At 39.7% G+C, this 20,329-nt stretch overlaps 1 protein-coding gene across 4 annotated transcripts in view; it reads left to right on the top strand.

Moving 5' to 3' along the window:
• Positions 1-15,671: 15,671 nt before the first annotated feature.
• Positions 15,672-20,329, top strand: part of ncor2 (nuclear receptor corepressor 2) — a 124,505-nt gene continuing 119,847 nt past the window's right edge. For all 4 annotated transcript variants that reach the window (XM_073466003.1, XM_073466002.1, XM_073466001.1 and 1 more), the window contains exon 1: positions 15,672-15,862. The gene's annotated coding sequence lies outside the window, so the exon portion shown is untranslated. The remainder of the gene's footprint in view (positions 15,863-20,329) is intronic.

The following is a 20,329-nucleotide window of genomic DNA, read 5'->3' as shown; positions in this document are numbered from 1 at the left end:
TTTAACGGGGAGAAACAAAAGATGGAAGAAACCTCAGGAAGAGCCACAGAGGAGGGATCCCTCTCACAGGACGGACAGACATGCAATAGATGTTGCATGCACAGAACAGAACAACAAAATCACAGTTTACAAAATATCAGATATCAGAATATTTGATACATGAAATCATATAAAATATATGTGAAGAGTGTGGATCCAGCAGGACGACTGAGCGGAGTCACACGACCTCCTCTCCACCGTGGTGACCTGGAAGAGGGCAGGCCACACAAGATAATGAGCAGTAAAAAGAAAACATCAGAATGAAGAGGCATCAAATTTTATTTATTTTATGTGAGGAGATAGTAAAACAGAGGAGATGAAACAAATCCTGTGCTGTGACATCAGTAAAGTGTTTATATAACAGAATTTATACCAAATTCAATTTCTTCCAAAATGAGCTCATTAACTCTGATGTAAGTTTTTATATGAGGCATTTATCCTGATTAGGCTCACCTGGTTTCTGCTGCTGTGCTGATGTTGTGTGTCCAGCAGCAATGATCTCATCTCCTCCACTGCCTTTACTTTACTAATCGGGGCCTGTGAAGAAACAAGATGTTAGTTTATAATTTAGTTTGTTGGTTTAATGGCTTAAATACCACAAAACTACGTGATCAAACAAAAACATGAGGTTGAAGCACTGACAACACTGACAATTCAACTGCCTACAGTGCCAACACATCAACTGACAGTTCCACTGCTTTCATCTCTTATTGAGAATTAATTTGGTTTAAGTGATTACACTTCAATTCTAAGTGCTATATCGTAGCCAACTGGAATTGTTTCAGTTTCTTGAAGATATTTCACCTCTCATTCAAGAGGCAGTTAACTGAAGAAGCCTCACATGTTAAATTATAACATATTTTGTCATTGTGAGCATGTTAGCATGCAGACTTTAGCTCAAAGCACAGCTGTGCCAATATCAAATGTTTGTATAATAATAAATCTGATTTGTGATTATTTGTAAATTATTGTGATGTTACAAAAGTATATTGTGGTATATTTTGTGTTGTATAGTTTGTTTGGTTTTAGTTGTAGAGTCTGGTGTAGAGGATTTATATCCTTTACAGGAAAAATTCAATATATTTCAATAAAAAATGCATCTTGAAAAGCATGTGGTAGATTTTAAGCCAAATAATCAATAATTTAATTTAAAACAAATAGATATAAGTGGTTACATGTTTTAAAACAAAACATTAGTCAGAAAATGTTATCCTTCTTATTTTTTATGAATTAATATTTATTTTATATTTTGGCAACACTGTTGCTGACAAACGCAATAAAGTCAATGGAGTGTAAAGAAGGAGCAGGGTGGAGGATGGGCAGTGTGGAGTCTGCTCCCACCACCACACACAACCCCCATCACATACACACACACACACACTATTCTGCAGCCTCCCCTCTGAGGCGCAGAGATCCATAAATCCTGTCACAGTTCACAGACAGTGACACGCCTCGCCTTTGCCCCTACTCCATATCACCCTGACTTATCCAATGTACACAAAACTCTTGCTCAACCTCACCAGTTCTCTTCTCTTCTCACATCAACTGAGACTATTGAACAAGCAAATGTAAATATTTGATTAAATATGTATAAGCCGGGACCATGAGAGTCCTTTGGGTGGATCACACATGTGTGTTTACGAATGCATTTCACTGAGCTGCATAACTAAGGTTATCATTTTTCCTGCTTAAACATGCATCCATAGCTCTGCTGGTATGTATAAGACTAATATGTAAATATTGCAGTTCTTCAGCACTGACACAAATAATATTTATACAGCTGATAATGCTCACAAACCATAAACATGCCCTCTGATTTTAAAGGAAAAAGTTCACCCAAAAATTGAAATTCAGTCATTTCCTACTCACCTCCATGCCGATGGAAAGTCAGGGGAAGTTTCCAATTACTTCCATTCCTATTAGTTTCCATTACTTGGCATAATACAAGTCTACGAAAGCCCCAAGATCTCACATCGATTTGAAAAGACATTATTTACACCTGAAGCTGAAATCTTTGCTGATGCTGCCAAGCTAAAACTGCACACCCTCTCTGACGTGAGTGCACGGTAGAGTAAATATCTTTTCAATCAGCACAGTCTCCAGTCTCCTACATACCATATAGACATTTCTACAAAACGTGTCATATCATGTTCACATTACATATTTTTTGACCTGACTTTCATACTAGAAGGCAGAGGGGATGGTGGTGGAGTAACAGGTGAGGAGGCTGCCTGAGTGTGTACAACATTTGTAAAGTCGAGACCACTAGATATTTTTGATAAGGGACTACTGTGTTTGTAAGCATGACGCCACAGGATATTTTTAAGGAGACATCAGGACAATTTCCAGCCAAGAAGTTGGGACATCTCCAGCCGTGCTTGTGTTGCCCAAAGCAGGTTTTTTTTTTAAAGAAATTTTATTTATCAAGTTTATTCTCAGGGACAGTGCATATTAATGAACATTACTGTAAATCAGGAGACAGGTTTAAAACAACAATCACAATGTAAGGCATACCAATTACAGTAAAAGTGCTACAAAAACATGGACAGCAATAAAAGCTGAGCAAATCACAGTACAACGAAGCAAAGATGAACAATACAATAACAAGCAAACACAAGCAAGCACAGACATGGCACGTAATTTTCAGAACAGCTTGCAAAAAGAGACATAAGCAAAGACAACAATAAGCAGAGACAGATTTGAGAGACAGGACTACTAATAACAGTAAAAACAGTAACATGCCCACTGACAGCACCAAATCAAATAGGTTTTGAAAAGAAGTCTTAAGTATCATTTGTCCATCACATGGTGAGTTTGGAGCACACATGTCTGTATTTAATATTCTCGAGGTGACTTGAATGCTTGAGAACATGTGCAAAGTGTTAACCAGCTCTCGGTGCTTCCAGTGCCGGCTGACGCCACCTCAAAAGAGCGTCATTAATTAACATGCCATTATCAGAGCTGAATGCTGGCTGGGGGAGATTAATGCTGTGAGGAGCTGCTAGTGGATTAAAGGTCACATCCTGTGTGTTAATCACGCAGCACCCCTGACCCTTGGAAGGAAACACAGTAGAATGGGCACATTATTGCCACCTGGCTGGGCACCAATCATTACCAGGACCAAAATGAAGACTGGTCCACAGAGCAGACACCGAGACTGAATAGACGGGATGGAGAGGAATCAAAGGGTAGGTTGTGACTTTTCTTTCACAATGCAATACAAGCTTGAATAATGACATTTCTGTTTTAAATCCATATACAACAAACACAAAAAATACACTATTTTTTAAAATAATAATCAAGTCAGAAAAAATAAAACTATTCATGGTGGAGGTGAGTTCAGGAGTCTCACAGCCTGAGGAAAGAAGCTGCTCTGTAGTCTGGTGGTATGGCATTGAATACTTCTGTATCTCTTGTCAGATGGCGGCAGGGTGAGCAGGGGTGATGTTGTCTTTTAGTATCCTTTGGGCTCTGTGCAGACACCTCACTTCACTGATAGCACTGTTGCTCTATAGATGGTACCAGTGATTTTCTGGGCTGTGCACAAACCATGTCAGTTTGTGATGTTTCAGTCAGGATGCCTTGTATAGCTCCTCTGTTAAAGTACACAGACTTGACACCAGAATTTAACCTTCTTAAATTTCCTTAAGAAGTAAAGTCTTTTTTTGGTTTTGCATCTTTGTAAACCCGATCGGCAGAATAGATGTTGGCAATGTATGTTTCTGCAAACAGACTTTGAAACTTGACGTTTCTTCAGGTTCAATTTTCAATTGTTTTGTCGCCATATTATAAAGATATAATATGTAGAAATTCTTTATGAAAATGTCTGAAAAGGACAGGTTTTTGTAATATATTTTGTTGATTTGTGTACTTACATCATCCTAAACGGTTCCAATAAAATAAATTACATTTTCCATCCAGCTGCAGTCAGCAGTCAACATTACAGTAACGTGACATTAACACCGATAACAGCTGCAGATCACTACTGCAGTCATGTGAATAAACGGGAATAAAGATAATAACAAAAGTTAAAAAGTAATCTCTGGCTCTCCTCTTGTTGGTAAATGGCTCTGGATCAGAGTCAGAATCCAATGTCCAATAGCTCTTTAACACTCTAGCCGACTCTGAGCAACTGAGTAGAGGCTCCTCCCCACAAAACACTTTGCAAATGCAGCCATCTCCTCCGCCTTGTGATATAAAAGTCAGGTCGTATACATGTAATGTGAACATGATATGACACATTTTGTAGAAATTACAGTCGCACTTTATTTTACAGTACATTAATAAGACGTAACAAGCCGTACTTTGTATCAAATTAGACAACTAGAAATAATGTAATCTTAATTAGACAGTAAACAAGAAAAGTTATACTGTAATTAGACACCATATAGCCCACCCAAATTATGCTAAAATTAGAAACCGCATTACACCGTCTTATTACTTAAAATATAGGCTACTATACTGAGACAAACCTGTCTACCTGTTACACTCTTCTTCTCTGTACATCATTCTGCAGTCTTTTCTACTCTACACAGTACGGAGACACCTACTGGTGGGGGAGCGTAGCGGCACTGACAGTGCGCAGTATTAACATCCATATCAAGAGTCTGTAAACACAACAGCTGCCTTAGTCACCAATTTTAATAAAATAAACCAAATAAATGTATTTTCCTCTGAACTCTGTGTGTTTTATCCGACTATTATAAAGGCCATGCCCGATATAATATGGCAGTACATTCATCTAATTAAGCTATAGGCCGATGTTGGTAGCATTAAATGCATAATTTGGTAGTGAGGGTAGAATAGCGTCTAACTAGCATATTTTGGATCTGATATGGCATTGTGTGTGATTTCTAATTAGACTAAGATCTTGTAAAATGGTGTCTAATAGTGTATTAGGATCTCTGATTTGGTTTGTAATTACAGTATAATTTGGTATAATAGTGTCTCAGTATAGTAGCCTATATTTTAAGTAATAAGACTTTATATGTGGTTTCTGATTACAGCATAATTTGGGTGGGCTATATGGTGTCTAATTACAGTATAACTTTTCTTGTTTACTGTCTAATTAAGATTACATTATTTCTAGTTGTCTAATTTGATACAAAGTACGGCTTGTTACGTCTTATTGGCGTATCGTTTTGTTCTAATTTGATATAAAGTACGGTTTGTTACGTCTTACTGGTATATTGTTTTTGTCTAATTTGATACAAAGTACGGTTTGTTACGTCTTACTGGCGTATAGTTTTTGTCTAATTTGATACAAAGTACAGTTTGTTACGTCTTATTGGTGTATTGTTTTTGTCTAATTTGATACAAAGTACAGTTTGTTACGTCTTATTGGTATATTGTTTTTGTCTAATTTGATACAAAGTACGGCCTGTTACGCCTTATTAATGTACTGTAAAATAAAGTGCGACCGAAATTACAATATGGCACATAGCCTGTGACACGTACTATTTGAACATATCAGTGGTTTGCAGAAACGTTAACGAGCAACATTTTATCCTGGCGACTGGGCTGACCTATGCCTCCTTTTTTCCTAAAATCAACAATCAGCTCCTTGTTTTTGCTGATACTGAGCAACACATTGTTCTTTGTGCACCATTCTGATACAGATTATCAGGATCATGTAGATATTTTTTGTGCAATGATAGTTTATACTTGAAGTAATTTAAAATGATTGCAGAGGTCACTGGGTGCAGAACTGCTCGAAGGTAACAATTGTCCTTGCTGTTGTCAACTAGAAACAAGGACAGAGGCAGGAGTAAAAGCAGAGGATATCATTATCATTAAGTCATTTTGAAGACAACCACGCATCTTAGACAAGGCTTTCAGCACATATACAGTGTATTGTTGGCTTCCTTCACAGTCTCCGCTCTGTCCCTTACGGACATAAACACACAAAGACCCTATACAAGTCTGTTTCAAACACATTCAATTCTTAGTGTGAAAAAACCTTGAGGACTTTCCAAGGTGGATGGATTAATTTCTGGGTGTTCACGAGAAAAATGCTCACAGGCTGGATCAGCGCTTCTATATCATATTTCTACAGCCCACACACACCTCCCACTCTCCCACATCTGACAAGAATCTCTCAGATCGGATGTGACTCACTAGCTTTGGCAGTCATGTGCTGAATTCTTCTTCTGTTACTCTCTTACTATGACTGCTTCGCTCTTCCCACTGCCTTTATTTTTTTTACTCCACAGTGCACTCCAGCCCACAGTGCACAGGAATTTACATAATGTCAAAATAAGGATTTGATTAAACTCACAGCTGTGGTAGTTTATTTCACATCAAACTGTGGAACATTTAGGGAATTATATCATCTATTAATAGGCATTTTTCTCAGCATTCACAAGACATGATGAAATATGTGTCTACAAACACACCTCAATTTTGTCCGGAGTGCCTCTGTGCACTCCGGACAAAAGGCCAGGTCAGGTGAAAAAAGGAACACACACTGAATGCTCAGGGAGTGTTGTAGATGCTTACAGAGCGTCCTCTATTCTCAGAGGAGCCTGTATTCCTGCATCAACGCTTTCCAGGATGCAGGTCGCTTGGTTCACTGCTCGTTTGATGGACTATTTTCCCTCCTTCCCGAGCAGGTTGTGTACATTTTGACCTTGGTGTCAGCAGAGCTAAACAGAAGCTGCTGAATAGGATATCTTCCTCTTCCTCAAGGACGTATACAGCAACCTGCTCCTCGGGTACATTTTGAAGGCAAAACTGTAACTCATGTCCTATAAAGTGTTTAATTTGCATAATTAGAGTGATTTGTGTAATCTATTCCCTCCACTATTCTATTGCAATTTAAAGGATGTCTTTTTATTCTTGTACCATGTGTAATGTGAAATATATGAAACACTGTCATATACTATATGTCTTCTGTCATTAAAGCTTTAATATGTAGGACGACCTGTTAAATATTTTTGTTGAGTTGTATACAGACATTTGTGCTTCCCAGAAGATGAATCTTACAGACTTTGGCAATCTTCAGGATAAGTTGTTTTAACTTTGATGGTTTCTTCATTATTCATCTAGCACCACCATCAGGTCAAATTTTCCCTTTCCATTTTTTATGACTAAATACTTGCAAAGCATCAGCCTGATCTGTTATTACCGCTTAGTGCTAATTATCAAATTGTAGCATGCTAACACACAAGGGAATGAACATGGCAAACTTAATACCTGCTAAATATCAGGATCGAAGCATTGTCATCGTGATTATGTAAGCATGCTAATATTAGCATTTAGCATTTAGTACAGCCTCATAGAGCTGCTAGTGTGGCTTAAGACTATACCTTGATATAATAATAATAATGATAAAATTACTTAACTGTGATTTGAAAGGGGCCAATCAAAATAAATGTAGCTTTTTAGTGTCTTTCAGCACATTATTTTTGATTTCTGGCTAACAATGTTACTGTTTTGATAAATTCTCGCCCCTCTCATAGTGCTGTTTTTGATCACGAGCAAAAATCAGCAAATAAATAGTTACAAGTTTAAAAAGTTGTTTATGTATGTGTATTAATTTATCTGAAAGAAACAGTAATCCATTAATGCGTCTCTGTTACATACGGAATTCTGATTCTCTGAGGCAATGTAACCACAATGATCACTGTTTTTTTGAAAATTTCACAATATGTCGTTCTGTATGATATCCCAGTAACATTTGAGTGTCACCTGAGCTGTTAAAAGTGTATGTATTGTATTTTAGTTTCTTTGTCTCTTATGTGGTGGAGCGAAAACACTGTAGAGGCAGCAGTACAGCTTAAAAATAGCTCTGTCTTCCATTGTCCTGTCAGGGTTTGACAGGGTTTGGGCCGATACTCGGGAGAACTCCGGCTGCATGCCTGGAGATTCCCTCTGCTTTTTGACAGTGAGATGTAATCGGACTGTCTGTTTGTCGAAAGGCATGCTTGAGTACTGAGTAGGGAGCTAAACTCTGAATGCCCCCGCTATGGCTCAATATGTTGCCTCACAACACAGAGAAAATAGACGTTTATGACGTAGCGCAGTGCAGAGGCTTAGCTTTGAGGAGTTCAACTTCATTACACTCGCTATAAAGCTAAAATTGCTGTGCCTCCCCAGTCCAAACACCAGCATTCCCTCAAGGGCAAATCTGGATTCTTTACTTGACAGAAGCAGTGCTCAGCTGTGTGATTAAAGTCTGACATTTGCTCAGATGACACTGGAGCATCTGGGGAAAAACTGGAGCCTCAGTCAGTGATTGACAAGGATTTTATTTTGTATTTTTCTGTGGCATCTTTGAGCGTCAAGTTACCTCTTTTCAGTAGTGTTGCCTAAAAGCCCTTCCCTCAGGGTGTTCTTACTCAGCCTTGACACAGACACTGACACTACCTTGTGATTCCACTGCAAAAATCACATCAAAGTTCACTCTCAAACACACACACACGCAAAGACAGAGAGGGAGTGTGTAACAGACTTCAATCACGGGATCTGCTCTTGCACTCTATTCTTATCTGTGTACTGTTATCAACTCCCTCTAGACATAAGCTCTGTTGACATTTCACCTCATTTCTGGTGTAAAATACTTCAAAGGCTTTATTACTGCTATCAAATGCCTTGTTTTAATTTCCACTACTAAAGAGCTAGCATATTTTCAGTCTGTCCTCTGGGATCATTTTAAATCTCAGCTCTGTTTATAGTACAACATAATGTGAGGCATGCGTACACCTGTCCTGTTCTAGTTTATCGACAGCCTGGCTCATGAATTAGAGAAACCTTATCAACACTTGCCATTTGTGTGTTGACATTCCCTCCCCATTACCTCCCTGACTCATCTGACTCACAGTCTGTGAGCTTATCCTTTCACCATCCACCCACAGAATAACAATAAAGCCACCGTGTCCATGTGGGAAATGACAAATGCCTTAATTTCCATGGCATGTTAGATGCATATGCATGTGACTGTGAGTTGCTTGCAATGTGCTGACTCTGTTCTCTGCTGTATGTTCAGCTACCCCCTGCACAGCTTACCCTAAAGCAACCCATCCCCCACCTGAGACATTTTTGCTCTCGATGTGTGACTACATTACAGCAGCTTCCTCTCCCCCACTGAGTGAGCCTTCTGAGTCGGTCCCAGGGGTGTGGAAAGCAGGCCTTTTTCCCTGTCCATGGGATGTTATTGATGAGGTGAGGTAATGGATCTCCCCGCTGTGCTCACAGGGACACTGAGGATAAATCAGACAGTGGGTAAGACCCAACCAGCCATTCCACCTCTCTCCAGACTCAACTGCCATTTCATTAGCTTTATTTATGGGGGTTCTGCACTCTTCTGAACCCCTCCCCTTTTCATCCTCCCACAGAAAATATCGCTATTCTTCTTCTTTCTCCCTTATATAGTGCTATGGCAACACATATACACCCCTTCTTTCCTCCCTTTTTCCAGGAAAACATAGTATCCCTCCCCTCCCACACATCCACTCCCTGCCTGAGTTTAGTTGATGCTGAAGTGAAGATGTGAGCAGCCTGGGAACCTACAGTCTGTTATCATGAGATGGACAAAGAGCTGGATAGATAGTGTCGTGCCCTGAAGTGGTGAAGGACTCCGCACTGGCTGGGCTTTTAACATTAGACACAGCAGTGCAAGTCCATCCAGCACAGCACTGCCTGCAGAGCTGTATTTGAGTTGGCTGAACAGCAGCAATTCACCTCTGGGCTTATGGCTTAGCCACTTAGCAAGAAAACTGCAGCCAAAACCAGCTTTGTCCTTGAGGCAAGAGACAGGAATTCCTTATGTGTCCCTGCTGGAGAGGACTAAATTAACTCTTACCCTCACCATAGGATCAAATGTCAAATCTTCTGTCAGAGATGGTGCCTGTTATTAGTAGGCAGGCCAGCTGGATTCTGCTTAAAAAGGTGAAAAAGCCATCACATCACTTCCACATCCATGATTTCATCTCATCACTATGTGCTTCCAACTGCCAAGGTTTATTTCACATAAAATGAGGAAAGCTAACAACACCGTGACCTGATTGAATCTGTAAACAGCATCAATGTTGTCAGTGCAAGTGCTGACTGTAGATGTTCATCGATCAGAGAGCAAATAGCTAGACTGACTAGCAACTGATAGTTCTGAAAAGCCTTACTAGTACATGTCTCCAGAGGTGGAAAGTACAAAAGTGCATTTACTCGCGGACTGTACTTAAAAGGAACAGTTCACCAAAAAAATCAAAATTCAGTCATTAGCTACTTGCAAAACATTTCTGGAGTGTCACAGCAAAACAGCATTGCAGCATTCTCCTAAACAACTCTACCTGGAAACAACAACAACAAAACAAACATAAAATTGCTCCATAAAACTCACCCGGCATAATCAAAGTGTCTTGAAGATACGTTAACACAGGGCGCCCATTCGCTCAGTTGGTAGAGCGAGGCCGACCCGTGGCCCTTTGCTGCATGTCAGCAAAGGGCCACGTTTTTTGCAGTTGAGGAGAACACAACACAACACAACACAACACAACACAACACAACAAAAAACAACATCACATGACACAACATCACATGACACAACACAACACAACACAACACAACATCACATGACACAACACAGCACAACACAACACAACACAACATAACAGCACTTGACAATTTCAATTTCAATTTTGCACACAAAAAAATGTGAAAATGTGCAAGTGCAGCTGAGATGGCTAGTGGATTAATTGACTGACAGAAAAATAACTGCCAACTCTTTAGATATTTTAATAATTTAATTTTTTTTCCAAAAACATTTCATGGTTTCAGTCTCACACATGTAAATATTTACTGCCTTTCCCTAAAATTCTCAAAATAATAAGAATATATTTTAAATATTTGTAAGGTTTGTATGATTGGTTGGACAAACTAAGCATGTAAAGGTGTCACTTTGGGCTTTTCTCACTATTCTCTGAATATTTACAAACCAAACAATTAATCAATTCATGGAGAAAATAATCATTAGTTGCTGTCCTATACATGCATGAGTCATTATGATCTAATGATAAAATAGTACAACAGACATTTTAGTGCATTGAGTACTTTTACATGTAATACTTTTACATGATTATAGTTACATACTTTTACTGGAGTGAGATTTTAAAAGCAGGGCTTATATCAATAACAGAGTATTTTTACTGTGTGTTATTCGTACTTTCACTTGAGTGAAGGAGCTGAATACTTTCCTCCAGCACTGCATGTCTTGGTATCACATGTATTTCAAGTAGTGAAACCTTGATCAGACATGAAAGGCAGTGAATCATTCTCTCCTTGCATGCTTTTTCCATTAGAAAAAGACAGGAATTAGGGTTTTTGTTTCATTTCATGGAGAACATTGATGTCATGACAGTCGTGCTTGAACATGTCCATACAAGGTCCACTCTAGTCTACTCTGCATGAATCCATGCAACCTAACAGATGGTTGACTGAGCTAAGATCTAGCAATGCTGTGCCGCTGCCAGTTTCATTACAGGGGTTCACTTGGACGAGGGACAAGTGTGAATACGTCTCTCACGCCCACTGCAACCAGAAACACCAAAGAACTTACAGCACAATTTGCTACATGCAGCAGTATGTGATATGTTAATTGATTATTTTGATGCTAATTAATGCTAATTAAACTGTTGTGGTGTGTGGTTATTTAAATAGAAAAACCAATATCAGTGATAGAAAAACTGTTAAAAGGATACAGAACATAATCCAACTTTGGGTGAGGTTGGAAAAACTCATATTATGTCTCAACAGTAAAATTTGGTCAACACATGATCTTGATAAAGGGAAGGAAAGGAAAAAATGAGAGAAAAGTGTGTGCTGGCGGTCGGCCAGGTGTGGACAGACTCAGGAAGTTAGGCTGGAATTCCAACAATGCAGGCAGTCGTTTGACTCTTTACTGAGATGCAGCCATTTTTCCTCTCAGGGCTGTCTTTGCTGCGGCTAGGAGGAGGCAGTTAGGTGGAAGCGTTGTGGCTGTGAATAAATTTCAGCCCTGACTTTGCATTGTAAACCCAGATGTGTGAATGATACGAGGAAAATACTGTCATGATCAGCCCGATAAAAAACAGGCTCCTCTCTTGCTTTCTGTCTCTGATATCCACAGAGAAAGATCATTTTCACAGGTTCGTTTGTGACAATAATAAATGCCAGCGATGGCAGAATGAATTATGTCTCAGCTAAAAATGTACATCATAACGAAAGGAAGAACCTGGCATGTAATTATAGCGTTGTTATAAATAGCAACACAGGCCACACAGTATCCATCAACTTCATCTAACACACATGATTTCAATCATGTGTGATTCTATGTTTCTGTTTTAATCGCCCTTGAATCCAATTTGTTTAAACTCAACATGCCTAAAATGCTACCCTAGCAGACAATAGAAAACTAAGAATGGGAGTGGGTAATAATATGTTACTAATCAGCCACAGTTTTGAAAGACGGCACCAGCAAAAGGGGTATTTGAATTTGTAATCAAAGCTGATCAGTCACAAAGGGAGCTCCATTAATCTGCTAGACTCCGAATGGCAGTGCTGTTTTGATGAGGATTTTCCCTCCAGCCTTCTCTGTTCTGAAGGATTTTCTGTTGTTCATCTTTTATTGCAGAGCCGTAATGACTCTCTGTAGTGCATCTATCAACTGACAGCCTTTGAAATCTCCAAGGTTTTCTTTACTGATGCAGTCGCTCTCAGTGGTGCCTTTCATGTGGGCTCTATTGACAGAATGCTCTCAAGTTATTTTTAATAATTTTTAAAAGAGATGCCTCAGGTGTTTCCCTCCTGCAAATTCGTCTTTGCAATCAGGGAATCTTGTTCAGATATTGAGTATTTACTGTTTGTGAGGATCTCAAGGAAGTTCATTCCGCCATTTGGGCTTTTTGTATAGAGCACCATTTTACTCTGCAGGGGATCTGGCTGCAGATGAAACACAGCTGTTGACATCAAAACTGGCAAGTGAGAAACATTTGTGCTTTATCAGTGAGCTGACAAATTGGGCATCCCGGAGATAGGGGATAGATTATTCCGACATGCGCCTGGGCCCACAAAGCACATCTGAAGTAAACAGTTCTCTTTCCTGCTTTGTGACGGCTGGATGAAGAGATGGTGGCTATACTGATGGTTAGAGGGGGTCTCCCAATCCACAGAGCAGAAAGAAAAACACAGGGAAGAAAAACAATCCCATCTGACATCACAGGGAAGGCTGCCGCTGAAATTTAGGTCAAGATATAGCCTGCCTGGAGTGTACCAGTTTTATGGCAAAGTAAGGTTGCCAACGCCTTGTCCAAGAGGAATGGCATTACACAATTATACAACATAAAATGAAGTGAACCTGTCAGAACCAGCATTACATAGCAGCAGGTCTCTTTCTTTAATGATCCCCACTGAGTGACTAAAATGCTTTGAAACAAAATCATCTCTGTTGGTGAAAGAGCTGCAGTATGGGTGGTGGTTTGAGAAGCAGACACAGGGGTTTAAGACCATTTAGGGCACTGGCCTCAGCAGAGTCATCAACCATGTACACAGCATGGTTTGTTGTGATCTTCCAAATACTATCCTTCAATGTTAAGTCACTGTATTCACAGCTTGTACTTCTCCACGGGCATCAAGCAGCACAGATGTAGACTTCCTGGAGTGTCAACGCTTGAACTGACCCCCTTTGGAACCTCTGAGTCCAGACTGGAGCAGGATGGGAGGGAGGGAGGGAGGGAGGATACAGAGGGTTTTGTCCTAATAGCTGTAGTTTATATATGTATAAACTGTATATATGTATGTATATGTATGTGTATATATGTATGTATATGTATATGTATGTGTATATATATATATATATATATATATATATATATATATATATATATATATATATATATATATATATATATACATATACATATATATATGCAGTAATACAGTATATCAGGGTAATACTACTACTACTACTACTATTACTACTACTCCTACTACTACCACTACTTTTCCTACTCCTACTACTCTTACTACTACTAGGCCTACTATCACTGCTACTACTACTAATATCAATAATGACAAGAATCCTTATGATAAGAATAACAATAATTAACTAACACGGTATACCAAAATAGTGGGAAACAGTTATTGAGTACCATGAAAACGTCATATTGTTGGGACTCCAGATTTGCCTGCCAGAAGTTTCAGGTTTGGCCCTCCAAGAGTAAAAGTTTAGGCAGCCCTGATATTGTTTGTAATATAGGCTATGTATGTTGTGCTGTACCACATATAGACCCTATATGTTTGTGAAGAAATGTAATTTGTGCAGATGAGTAACTGTTAGCATGACACAGTACCTGCAGTCCGATCAGGTTGCACTGGTAGTCCAGCTCCTCCAGGATGGCACATCCATATGTGCCGTCGCAAGAAGGTTTGCTGTGTCTCCCAGCATGGAGGAGATACAAGGAGACCGGCCATTACATGAGGAGAGCTGGACATGGTTGTAAAAAGGCATCAACCCAGCAGGAGGACCGGTATCTGCTCCTTTGTGCGAGGAGGAACCTCAGGAGCACTGCCAGAGCCCCTACAAACTGACCTCCAGCAGGTTACTGGTGTGCATGTTTCTGACCAAACTGTCAGAAACAGACTCCATGAGAGCAGGTTCACACTGAGCACATGTGAGAGGTGTGAAAGAATCTGGGAAAGCCGTGGTGAACGTTATGCTGCCTGTAACATCATCCAGCATGACCGGTTTAGCGGTGGGTCAGTGATGGTCTGGGGAGGGTCAGGGTTATGTCCGGCCTCATGTGGCCAGAGTTTGTGGGCAGTTCCTGGATGCCGAAGGCATTGATACCATTGACTGGCCCTCTCGTACCCCTGAGCTAAATCCTCTTGAGCACCTATGGGACATTATGTATCGCCACATGTATGTATATATGTATCGACTGTCCAGGAGCTCAGTGATATCCTGATCCAGGTCTGGGAGGAGATCCCCCGGGACACCATCAGCTGACTCATCAGGAGCATGCCCAGACGTTGTCAGGAGTGCATACACACTACTGAGTCACATTATGAGTTGCTGTGATAAAATTCACACAAGTTGGATCAGCCTGTGATTTAAATGTTTTATTTTTTTTGAATCCAGCTCTCAGTGGGTTATTGATTTTGGTTTCCACTGACCGTTGTTACGTCATTTAGTTCTCAACAAATGATACAATGTACATCAGTAAAGATTTTCAACTTGAATAATTAGTTCATCAAGATCTGATGTCTGATTAGTGTTCCCTTCATTTTTTTGAGCAGTGTAAGATTATATGTAGAGAAATATGTACAGGTTGTATGCAGAAATGTATATCAGATATGCTAAATACTGCGCATGCCGATAATCGAAAATAGTGCAGAGGCTAGGAAAAAGACAAACTGTGGAAAATACCCGCTACTTGTCTTTTATATTTTTTTGTTTTGGTGTCTTATGAGGATGACTGACTGTAGCACCACATCTCTATATTTGTTGTGGGCATGGGAAAAGTGCAGTCCTTGAGTAAAGAGGAGGGGCGAGAGAGCATGCGGACCTATTGAGAGAGAGAGAGGCGGTTCAGCCCGCTATGGTCTCAGCAGTAGCGGCTTAGGGAGTAGTGCTAGACCACTGTGTTGTGTAGGAACAGGCACGACATAGCTGAAAACCGCTAGCGGAACAAATGAAAACGAAAACCACTGTTTCGTTTGGATTAATTCAGGGGCGAGACACTCAGTCGAAGCGAGAAGCTCTTTAAGCGAAATTGGACCGATTGACGAGGATTGGGACATTAGCTACTGGACGATAACACCGCCGAATGGTTTCTGTTGCCCCGCCGCTAAGGTTAGTTAGCTTCCATTGCTGGCTGTCCGTTGGTGTAGGGGGGTCTGTCTGTTCTGTTGTTGGCCGACGGGGTCCGGCTATTCTTTGGAGGAGAAACAGACATAGCCGTATTGACCTTTTCGAGGCTATACGTTACGTTTAAGCTACACGATTCGTCGAACATTTAGGAAATTAAATGTCAGAGAGCAGTTCAACTAGCTGGTTGCTCACATCACCACCGTAACTGTTACTCATAGTTGGTTGGCGATCGTCAGCTAGTTAATTATTTTAATAATCAGGAACACGTGCTACATGGCTAGGCTAAGCTAGCTAATAGCTAACGGTGCTAGCTGCGTAAGCTAGCTGTCAGAACTGCGGAGAAGCTAGCGCCGATTTTACAGAACTGAATTAATCCAACATTGATGTTGTGTGTGTGTAAACACGCTATTCCGTACATAGAAATGCCATTACAAGCAATTAGTTAATAGTGTCCACTTTACATTTTTATGTCAATAACGTATATTATGGTATATGGCTAACTTCGTTAGCTGCTAACTTGGCTAGACACAGTAGCGTCCGTTTTGTGTTGGTAAACAAAGGTTTAACATGAAGTTGACTTAGTACGCCCTGGCGATAGCTAATCTAACATTAGCCGGCAAAGCATTGCTTTGTCGTCAGATGGTCGATAAGCTATGATTTGCTTACAACTGTTGCCTAACAACCTTGATGTCAAGTCACTGACACAATCGATGGTAACGTTAGGTGAGTTAGCGTTAATGGTCGGTTGTCTCAGATTGAGAAGTTGCTCTTCTTACAGTATAATTGACACAGTTGACCTTGATTTTCAACATTTATATGTAACAGCTGAGGGAAGGTTGCTTTAGGAGTCACTGCTTGTGTCAAGTTTTAACAAGCGTTATTGTTAGAGGCTGTCTAATTTGCAAACTGAACTTTAAAGAGCAGGGACATCTTTACAGACACGTTGATATTTTAATTGAGCAGCCAGATCTATGTGTGAAACAACAAACTGAACATTACCCCAAATGAGGTGATCATTAATATTAACAAAGTGTCATTGTATTGTTGAGGAAAGAAGGATGTCTGTTTTTGTCAGCTGCTCAATCTCTACTGACCACTTCCTAGAACACTATATTATTTAGCTGTCATTACTGCCTCTGCAAATGAAGGTGCCAGATTCAAGCAGTGACACAACCAAGTGTGGTTTTCAGTGCATTTTTTGTGAATATACCTTGTATTGTATTAAACTATTTAGCATTGTACTAACATCCATAGTTTTGATTATTTTGAAGCACTGTAGTTATAAAACCTGAGTTAAGTTAGAATGAAAGACACCAGGTGCCGGTTACATATGTCAGTCAAAGGATATGTGAATAATGTTTTGTTGTGGTATTAGAATGATTTTTGTGCAGAGACATTTTTAGAGATGAAGAGGTTGTCTATATGTATGACTGGGACACTTAATGAGACACCCACTTTGGGGTTAAGCTTATTTTCCTCCTCATCTTCATGGAGTGCCTATTGATCTTACATAAAAACAAACAAACTCATGCACTTTATTGGAACAGCTGTCAGATTTGTTGTGATAGGTTTGTTCACTTGCGCTGGGTGGAGGCAACATGTCTCAAAACTGTCTGCATTGGTACATACTATTAATGCTACATATGTTGTTGTGCCTTTGATGAACTGTCTGTTCTGATTATGTAACACAGGGTTTCCCTCAGGAAATGGTTTAGCTGAGGTGGTAAGCCATGATCTTAACTTGTCGCAGCTGGTGATCTACTTAGTAGCTAGTGATCTATAAACAAGAGCTACACTCAGTAAGCATTTGCTGTTTGAAATGGTACCTGTGCTTCTGCAAATGTGTCCCAAATTTTATGATGGTGGTCCTGTTCCAGGCCATGTGATCTACCTCTGCTGTTAAACATGATGAAATAAAAAGCTGTGAGGAACCTTGTCACCATAGCACTTCCTGTTACTGCTATACAATTAAAGCCTTGCATTGGCCAACTAGTATGAACTTCTTATTGTGAAACGGTTACAGATTCCTGAAGCATTAGCCAGTAACATTAGCGACTGCTACTCCCTCAGAGTGTAAGATTCATGAATAAGGACATTTAGGTTTTATTTGTCAGCTGATAAGTTTTAAATATACCATGGAGGATTTTGGAGAAATGACCACAGCCACATTCACTGGCCTTATGCCTACACCACAGGTTCAATGTTTATGGTTGCCTACTTTCCTAACTATTATGAAATTTGCCTGATGAGTGGTGTACATGATGGAAAATAAAGCACACACAATACTCGATTTCTGGGGCTGATTCAGATACTGGAGTAAAACAATTCTATTGATGGACAAAGGTATGTAACAGAGGCAGGATATTACTGTTCAACAATAAATTGTATCATCTTCAAATGAAATCAGTGCACTGAACGATGAACAAGCATGTCTTCTTCATTGCTCTGTTAAGAAACATTTTTATATTGATGCATAGTGGACATCATATACACTGGTACTGATGTATCTGTGATAGGCAAATATCCCTGATAACATCAGCCAACTGATACTGGCCAAGTTCTGGAATACATTTAAATACTTGTGTTTCTGGTAACTGATTAGCATTTACCAGTTAATATGCCCGACAACTCTTGGGGAAAATGTCTGGCTCTATAGCCGCTAAACATGCTAACTATGTTATCTAGCTAGTTGCTACCTTTGCCTGCCTGCTGTTTGGTGCCGAGCAGCTAGTATCCCGTGAGTTTTAAAGTTTATTTTGTTGACCACAGCTGCCTGTTGTGCCCAGAAATGATGCTATGAGAACAGTGAGAGTGAAGGAAAACAGTGGTGTTCTGAGCTGGATGGATAAACGATGAGCCGAAATTCACTATGAAGCAGAAGAGAGCTTCAGATTCAGCTGATGGTTCTCTGTAGGTTCATCACTTCCAGTGACCACTTTCAGATTGTTTTCACAATGCCGTTTAATACTTATTATTAATAGACGCCTTAATAGTGATGTCTTCTTGATGAAGATACCACGAAAAGGGGGTGAAAGTTTTGGGCTTCACTGAACTGGCAGTGGTAGCTGTTTACAAAATATATGCTTGATAGGACTTTGCTCCTATTGCTGTCATTAAAGATTTAGTGAGATCCATCAGAAATGACATCACAGAGAGTTACTTTGGGTCATCAATATGAAAGATGTTTGATACCTTACTCTTTCTGAATGTAAAATGTTCTACAAGCATTTTTATAGTCATTACCTGTCCATTTGTATGATTTACTGTTCCTTCTTTTCTATGTACTATTAATACTTTGTTTTTATTTAATCTGTAAAATTACTTTTCTAATACATCATATTTACTGCTGTCTTGGCACAGACTTCCCCTAGACAAGTGACAAGAAGATATAAGTGGAAAAATGAATCAAATAAGGAAATATTTGACCAAAGAATAAGAAAGACAGACCAGGAATCTAAGCAAAAATGTTTCACCAAGTTTTGAAAGTTTGGTAAGTTTGTTGTATTGACACAGTTAATTGGGTACTTCATAATGAAGTTTTCAGGTATTATACTTGGTAATAGAGCCTGCAGACAGTTGGAAAGTCTACAAACAAAGTCTGCTAATAATCCATAACGTTGTGACATTGCTGACTTGGGTTCTGTGCAGTCGAAGTACAGTATCAGCTTAGCAGTTTGGATTATAAAGAGTTAAATGAGAGTGAGGAGATATCTCTCCCTTTTCCAAAAGGGTAATGGGGGCAAAGATAATCCCGTGCTCAGCGTGGTGCCTCAGGGAGACCGTTTCACTGCTCGTTCAATTTCTGCTCATATTATGAAACACAACACAGTTATGAAGCTGGAAAGGGGAGAGTTCTCGCTTATTTTATTGTCTGTGAAAGATGAATCCTCGCACTGAATTCTTGAGGGAAAAATAGCCATGTTGCATCATCATAAGTGACATAAGACAGGGTTTCCTCCAGGATTTTTTTAAACCGTGGGGGAGGTCTGCCCGGGTGGAAGAGGGGGGGTGACGACGACGACGACGACGACAACATGAATTTTGAAATGTGAAATTATGACTATTTCAAACTGAATGTTTTTCTAAATACATTATTTACTGTAGGGTTTCTGGTACATGAATTGAAAATAATAATTGAAAATAGGATCTTGCAGTATCACTAGGCCAAAACAACAAACACAACAACAACAAATTAAAGATATATTCATAGTTATTCATCCTTTACGTAACGTCACCTGACTCTCTTCCTCTGGAACCTTTCTCTTCTTTTGAAAATAGTTTAATATACTCATCTGAAAATGTAACCAGAAAAGAGTCATGGCAGAAAATTACCTGGGCATTACCTAAGCTAACGTTATGTTGGTTACATGCTGCCATTCGGACAAACCGCCATTACGACATACCGCCATTCCGACATTCTACTATTCAGACATGTCACCATTCCGACAT

The sequence above is a fragment of the Pagrus major genome, chromosome 5, assembly GCF_040436345.1.
Source record: "Pagrus major chromosome 5, Pma_NU_1.0".
NCBI classification, from domain to species: domain Eukaryota; kingdom Metazoa; phylum Chordata; class Actinopteri; order Spariformes; family Sparidae; genus Pagrus; species Pagrus major.
This window is presented reverse-complemented; position numbering and strand designations above follow the sequence as displayed.